Source organism: Eptesicus fuscus, chromosome 12, assembly GCF_027574615.1.
Source record: "Eptesicus fuscus isolate TK198812 chromosome 12, DD_ASM_mEF_20220401, whole genome shotgun sequence".
Taxonomy (NCBI): Eukaryota; Metazoa; Chordata; class Mammalia; order Chiroptera; family Vespertilionidae; genus Eptesicus; species Eptesicus fuscus.
This window is the reverse complement of record NC_072484.1, coordinates 69,643,816-69,650,424: the sequence shown is the minus strand read 5'-3', so window position 1 is coordinate 69,650,424 and position 6,609 is coordinate 69,643,816.

Below are 6,609 nucleotides of genomic sequence, written 5' to 3'. Positions count from 1 at the left end.
TTCCAATTGAGATGATAATATTAATATAACCAGTAAATAGCTGGAAATCCCTAACTGGGGCTTAGAAAAGATATAGTCTCAAGATCTGAGTTCACATGGAGTTGATAATTGAAGCTATGAGAATAGTCTGTCGAGGAATTAACATTTTTGGAAATCTAAAAACCTTGGGAAGAAAGGTTCAAGTCACATCCAGAATTTCAAGTAATTCAGTCACGTTCAAGCCCTGTTCATAGACTTCCGTTCTCACCCTCCAGCCCTAGTGCAGGTCTTTCAGTGTAGCCCAGTAGGAGCAGAGTGCTGGGGAAGGGGGAGGCCCCTGTGCTCAGAGGGCACAATCTGGGAGCCAGCTGAGACAAGCCGCTATAGAACAACGGGAGGGTTGTGGAAAGGTAGTATTTACAACACAGTAAAAAAAAAATGTACTCAACAATAATCTCCCAACCCGTATGCTCTTCTCTTACACTGTGGGTTTGACGCTTTTGCCATCAAGAGGTGCGGTCTTGTTTCCTCCCTCTTAATCTGGTACTCTGGTGCAGTGGTCGGCAAACTGCTGCTCGCGAGCCACGGTTTGCCGTCTGTTGACTAATGAGTTTGCCGACCACTGCTCTGGTGGAAGTGACACACATCGACTTCTGACACTAGGTCTTCTAAGGCTGTACAGCTTCCACTTGATTCTTTAGAGCAGGGGTCCTCAAACTTTTTAAACGGGGCCAGTTCACTGTCCCTCAGACTGTTGGAGGGCCAGACTATAGTTTAAAAAAAACTATGAACAAATTCCTATGCACACTGCTCATATCTTATTTTGAAGTAAAAAAACAAAACGGCAAAAACACCCGCATGTGGCCCGCGGGCCGTAGTTTGAGGATGCCTGCTCCAAATGATTCCTCCCAGCATCAAGTCTCCCGTAGTCTTTGAGTTGTCCTGAAGCCCCAGACATCATGGAGTGGAGACAACCTGTCTTTGCTGTGACCTTTCTGACCCACAGAATCCATAGACATAAAATGGCAGTTTTAAGCTATTAATTTGGAGTAATTTGTTATGTAACAATAGATAACTAAACACGTACCAAGGAATGTTTTGGATCTATCTGAATCTAATCCAAAACTTCACTTTCCAAAGGGGACAGAGGCCTGGGGAGACCCGGGCCAAAGAAGCAGTGACAGCATGCCTACTAACCTGGAGCTTCTCCCTCCCACCTCTCCTAACCGGAGAAGATGCTTTTGAGGGCCAAGGCCTGTCCAGCCATGGGTCAACTGACGTTTTTCTTTCATCTATGGGTGACTTGTGGCAAGGATGTATGTCTTCCCCCAACTTCTTAATGAAAAAATTGAAACACCCAGAAAAGTGGAAAGAATAGTACAAAAAACACCAGTACACAACACCTAGTTTTAAAAATTAACATACTGCTATGTATGCTTTATGCATGTAAATTTTTGTTACTGAACACTTGAAATTAAATTTCAGATGTAATACTTCACCTTAGTATACTTTATTTTTTTAAATAATGTTTTTTATTTCATACAGAGGAAAGGAGAGGGAGAGGGATAGAAACAGCGATGAAAATCATTGATTGGCTGCCTCCCCCCTACTGGGGATCAAGCCTGCAACCCAGGCATGTGCCTTTGACCAGAATTGAACCCCGACCCTTCAGCACCCAGGCCCATGCTCTATCCACTGAGCCCAACCAGCTAGGGCATGTGTCTGAACTTAAAAGTTAAATGACTTGAACAAGTGTTTCAATTTTATTCTTAAAAAAAAAAACCACCACCAAAAACCCACCACAAACAACAAAAAGTGATAGCACCAGTCCTAGCAGATAACACATAACAATAACTATTGGAGATTTTACTTGTTGAACTCAAATACCTCTCTGATCAGAGAAACATTAGTGTCGAAAAGAGGAGGTAACACAGGACAGGATATGTGTAGGTGCCAAAACATCTTTCCTCTCCCCATGAGCAAGGAGGAACGTTTGTGGTATTTCATGATTCACAGATTTACTGTGGCTCTTACTAAGTTACTTTTTACTTATAAAACCAAATATTAGAAGTTTAAAACTCTGTTCTGTAAAATGTTCTAGGGCTGTATGCATGCATGCCTTAATGAAATTTAATTTAAAAAATTGTAAATAAAAAAATTTAGGTAATACCTGAAAACGGACTAACGCATTTCATCCCCGTTCCCCTTTCTCCAGCCCATGTTATCAACTTCTTCCGCTGCCTTTAAGAGACAATAATATACACTTGTGAGAAAATTCTTGCTTACACCACATTTTAACATGAAGCCTACTAATGTTTCATCCTGGGGCTGCCTGCAGCCCACAATCTAATCCAGGAAAGAAATGAACTTCCTAAGAATTGCAAAAGGTGACAAATAGCGGGAAGGACACCTGCGGCGATAGGAGCTGGCCCAGGGCAGCTGGCTCACGGGGAGTCGTCAGGGACGGCTCGGCACCGAGCAGAATGGGGTCCGCAGGGCTCGGGGCCAGGCCAGGGGCGACTGCTGACCGCGAAGTCCCGTGACCGCCACGCCAGAGGCCGGCGAAGGACCCGCCCTGCTCCCTCTCATCCCTTGAGCCTTTCTTCCTGCACGACCTCAAACGGCAGGCGTCAGGGGAGGCTTCCCAGCGGCGGTGGCTCCGCGGGTGCGGGGCTGGCGGCATCCACCCGGGAAGCAGCAGACCGTGGTAACAGGGCCGGAACCCGGAGGCTCCGAGCGGAACCGAGCGCAGGCGCCCTCTGGTGACGTCAGGCGGCGAGACTCCCGCGATGCCTCGCGCGGCGCCCGAGTCCGAGCGCGCGCGCCTGAAGTGGGCGCTTTGTGAGCGGAGCTGTGGGACCCGCAGCCGGGCGCGTCTGGGTCTGAGCAGGTCGTGTCGCAGTCCCGGTCCGTGCGGCGGAGAGACCGACGCTGCATTTGAGAGTGCTGGGTGCAAGGCAGCTTACTGGGCCTCCGAGGACAAGCATTAGAGCAGCGGAATGGTCCTGAGAATTAGCTGGAGTGTCACAAAAATAATCAAAAGTAATATAGCGCTTATTATGTACCAGGGGCTGTTTTTAGTGGTTCACACATATTTATTTAATGCTATACGACCCTACAGAGTAGGCGCCAGTGTGGTGATTAAGAGCGCAGACACTAGAACCAGACAGCCCAGCTTTGAATCCCTGCTTTGCCATTTGTCTGACCTGGGGGAGGCCTGTGTCTCAGTTTCCCCATCTGCCAAAAGAAGATAATTCTAATTCAGCCTCGTAACGTTGTTATGAGAATTACATGAATTAAAATTTGTAAAGCATAACAGTGGTAGGCATATAATATAGTAAAAGCTATCTAAGTTTTTGATAAATCCTTTTACAGATGAGAAAACAGGCACAGAGGAGTTAAGTAATTTGCCTAAGACCACACAGCTAATAAGAGATGGAGCTGGGAATCAAAACTAAGGAAGTCTGCTTCAGAGCCTGCACTCCTAAATACTATGCTCTAGTAATGAAGAGGGGAAGTCCATGTGAATTACTTTATGGGGGAAGTGGGTTCCGGAAGCCCTGAATTAATGGATGTGGAAGCGTCTAGCACTTAAGATGTCAGTGTTTCACCCTGGCCTGTGTGGTTCAATTGGTCTATTGTCCAGTACACCAGAAGGGGGTGGGTTCTATTCCCAGTTGGGGCATAAAAAAAGGTGTCAATGTTTCTTCTGCTGTGGTAAATAAAGTTTTCATCAACTGGCTAGACTGTCCCCAGTGTCGGGCAGTTTCTGGAAGAGGAGTCCGAGGCATAAGCAGGGACTAGAGTCTGGGCTTCAGCCAGGTCTTCCCAAGCTCCTGCTAATTTACTTTCAGCATGCCTCCCAGGGAGCTGGGTGTGGAAAGTATCAAAATTACAACTTAAAATGGAAATCCTTGCTAAGCCTCTAGGAATTTAAGCACATGATAAAGAGAATTGGACTCAACAGTTAAATTCTGGGCCTTGGAGATACTGCCCTGAATTCAGGGACCCAGCATGCCCAGAGTTTTGTCAATGTAAGAGACATTCAAACCTGTAGAGAATTTTTATGATTTTATTTGAACCAAACTAACAATTGCAGGGAAGCAGAATCTCAAAAGATTGAGAAAATGCTCAAAACTGTGATTCTCCAGTTTTGCCATTTATTTATTTCTCACCCAAAGACATATATATTTAACTAGAGGCCCAGTGCACGAAATTCGTGCATGGTGTGTGTGTGTGTGTGTGTGTGTGTGTGTGTGTGTCCCTAAGCCCAGCCTGCACCCTCTTAATCTGGGACCCCTCGAGGGATGTCCGACTGCCCATTTAGGCCCGATCCCACCGGGAAGTTGGTCATCCCTCTCACAATCCAGGATTGCTGGCTCCCAACCACTCACCTGCCTGCCTGCCTGCCTGCCTGCCAGCCTGATCACCCATAACCACTCCCCTGCCAGCCTGATCACTCCCTAACAACTCCCCTGGCAGCCCGATTGCCCCCAACTGCCCTCCCCTGCAGGCCTGTTTGCCCCCAACTGCCCTCCCCTGCAGGCCTGGTCACCCCCAACTTCCCTCCCCTACCGGCCATCTTGTGTCCACATGGGGGTGGCCATCTTTGACCACATGGGGGCGGCCATCTTGTATGTTGGAGTGATGGTCAATTTGCATGTTACCTCTTTATTATATAGGATGATTTTTAGAGAAAGAGGGAGAGAGAAACATTGATAGGTTGCCCTCCTGTACATACCCTGACCAGGGATCTAACTGGGAATCAAACGTGAAACCTTTGCATGGAATGACGCTCCAACCAACTGAGCCACCCAGCCAGGGCCATTTTACCACTCATTTATGTGTCATCATCAAAGGGGAAGATATAAAGGAGTTAGATGAAATTCACTAGTGATAGATTAAGGAGGTGGGAGAGAGCAAAGTGGGGAAATCTCTGGGACTGATAGGATAAAAAAAGGAATAGACACTTTCACATTTGTGGGTATAGGATAGTTAACAGTCAACAATTAATATGATAAAATAACAAAGAGTGGTCTCTGCTCTAGTGGGTGTTTGTGCACTGAGGGGAGTTGGGGGAAGCTGAGGGGGGGTGGGGAGAAGGAAATTACCTTGACATTCTAAAGGTATGCTATTGTAGATGCAAAAAGACGATAGACAGGCCCAGTTAAGTTGAAGATTGACGTTTGTAAGGGAGGAAACACTGCCCTAGGACATGACTACTCGCCATGAACTTTTTGAGTTAAGAGTTTCAATTTCAGACCTTCCTATGCGGTTACTTTACGTTTCTGAGTTTGTAATGTTACAGAGAACCGGAATAATCAAACAATGCCGGAGAGTTTGGAGTCACACTTTATTCACCGGTGGGCTTAGAGAAAATGAATTCAAATTCTAAGCAAGGCTACACGCAGAACTTCCCTTTTTATTAAAGAGCCAACCCTTCGTGCACTTAGTGGTTATCTCGCTGCTGGCCTTGAAAACAACACAGGTCTATCCAATTAAAAAATGCACCTGGCACGGCAGTGAAATTATGGGCATATCTAGTCTCTGGCCTACAAGGTCAGACAGCTAAGTTTATCTTCCTCATTATTCAAGCAGGCTAAAGCAGGCTAGAAAGCAAAGTTATTTTTTTAGAATAAGAAGCCGTCTAAAAAAAAAAAAAAAAAAACCAGCAGAGAATTCAAAATAGTAGTTTTACAAAACAGGGGTTAGCCTTCTCAGCAAGGCCGCCCTGCAGGCCTCTCCTGAGCTTGTCAGGTTTACAATATGGCCCCTTCCCACCTCCACTCCCCCTCACCTCCACCTCCACCTCCACCTCCCCCTCCCCCTCCACCTCCCCCTCCACCTCCACCTCCACCTCCACCTCCACCTCCACCTCCACCACCACCTCCACCACCACCTCCACCACCACCTCCACCATCGCCGCCGCCCAAGGGGAACCGCTCAAGTCAACAAGCAGATTCTGGGCAGTGGACCCCAAGGATAACTAGGTGGGAGGGGCCCCAGCCAAGGCAAGGAAGCTGGTAAGTTTCTTTCGGGAAGGGGTGGTGACCGGGCAGAAGGCTATAAACCTGATTATGGAGTATTTTACCCAGAGGGAGAGGGGGCCGAGTTTTAAGTTCTGGAGAAGCTGGGTCCGGTTTACGTTTTAGGGGGCTCACTCGGGCTGCCAGAGGCACTGAGTTCGAGGCTGAAGGGGAAGCAGGTGGGAGGGCGCAGCCCTGGTCCAGGTCGGGGTGCGGGGGCCGCTGCAGGCCGGGGCTGCAGGCCGGAGGGGCGGCTCGGACCAGCCCCGGGGCCCCTCTTCCCTCCCGGCGGCTCACGCCCCTCCCTCAGTCTGGGCCGTGCGGGCGGCTCCCGGGCCACCCCAGCCCCACCTGGCCGAGCCCGTTCTCAGCTCCGTGGCGACCCGCCCAGAGCCGCACCTTCCAGGTCCTCCCTGCCCTGGGGCTGCGGGGCCCGGAGCCGTGCGCCGCCCGCCCGCCGGCCGCCCCGAGCGGCCCCGCCCCCGCCAAGCCCCGCCCCGAGCCCGCCCGTCCGCCTGCGCGCCAGGCCGGGCGGTGCCGACGCGCTTGGCGGGAGATAGGAAAGTGCTCCTGCGCGCCGGCGGCGGCTGCAGTTCCTGCGAGC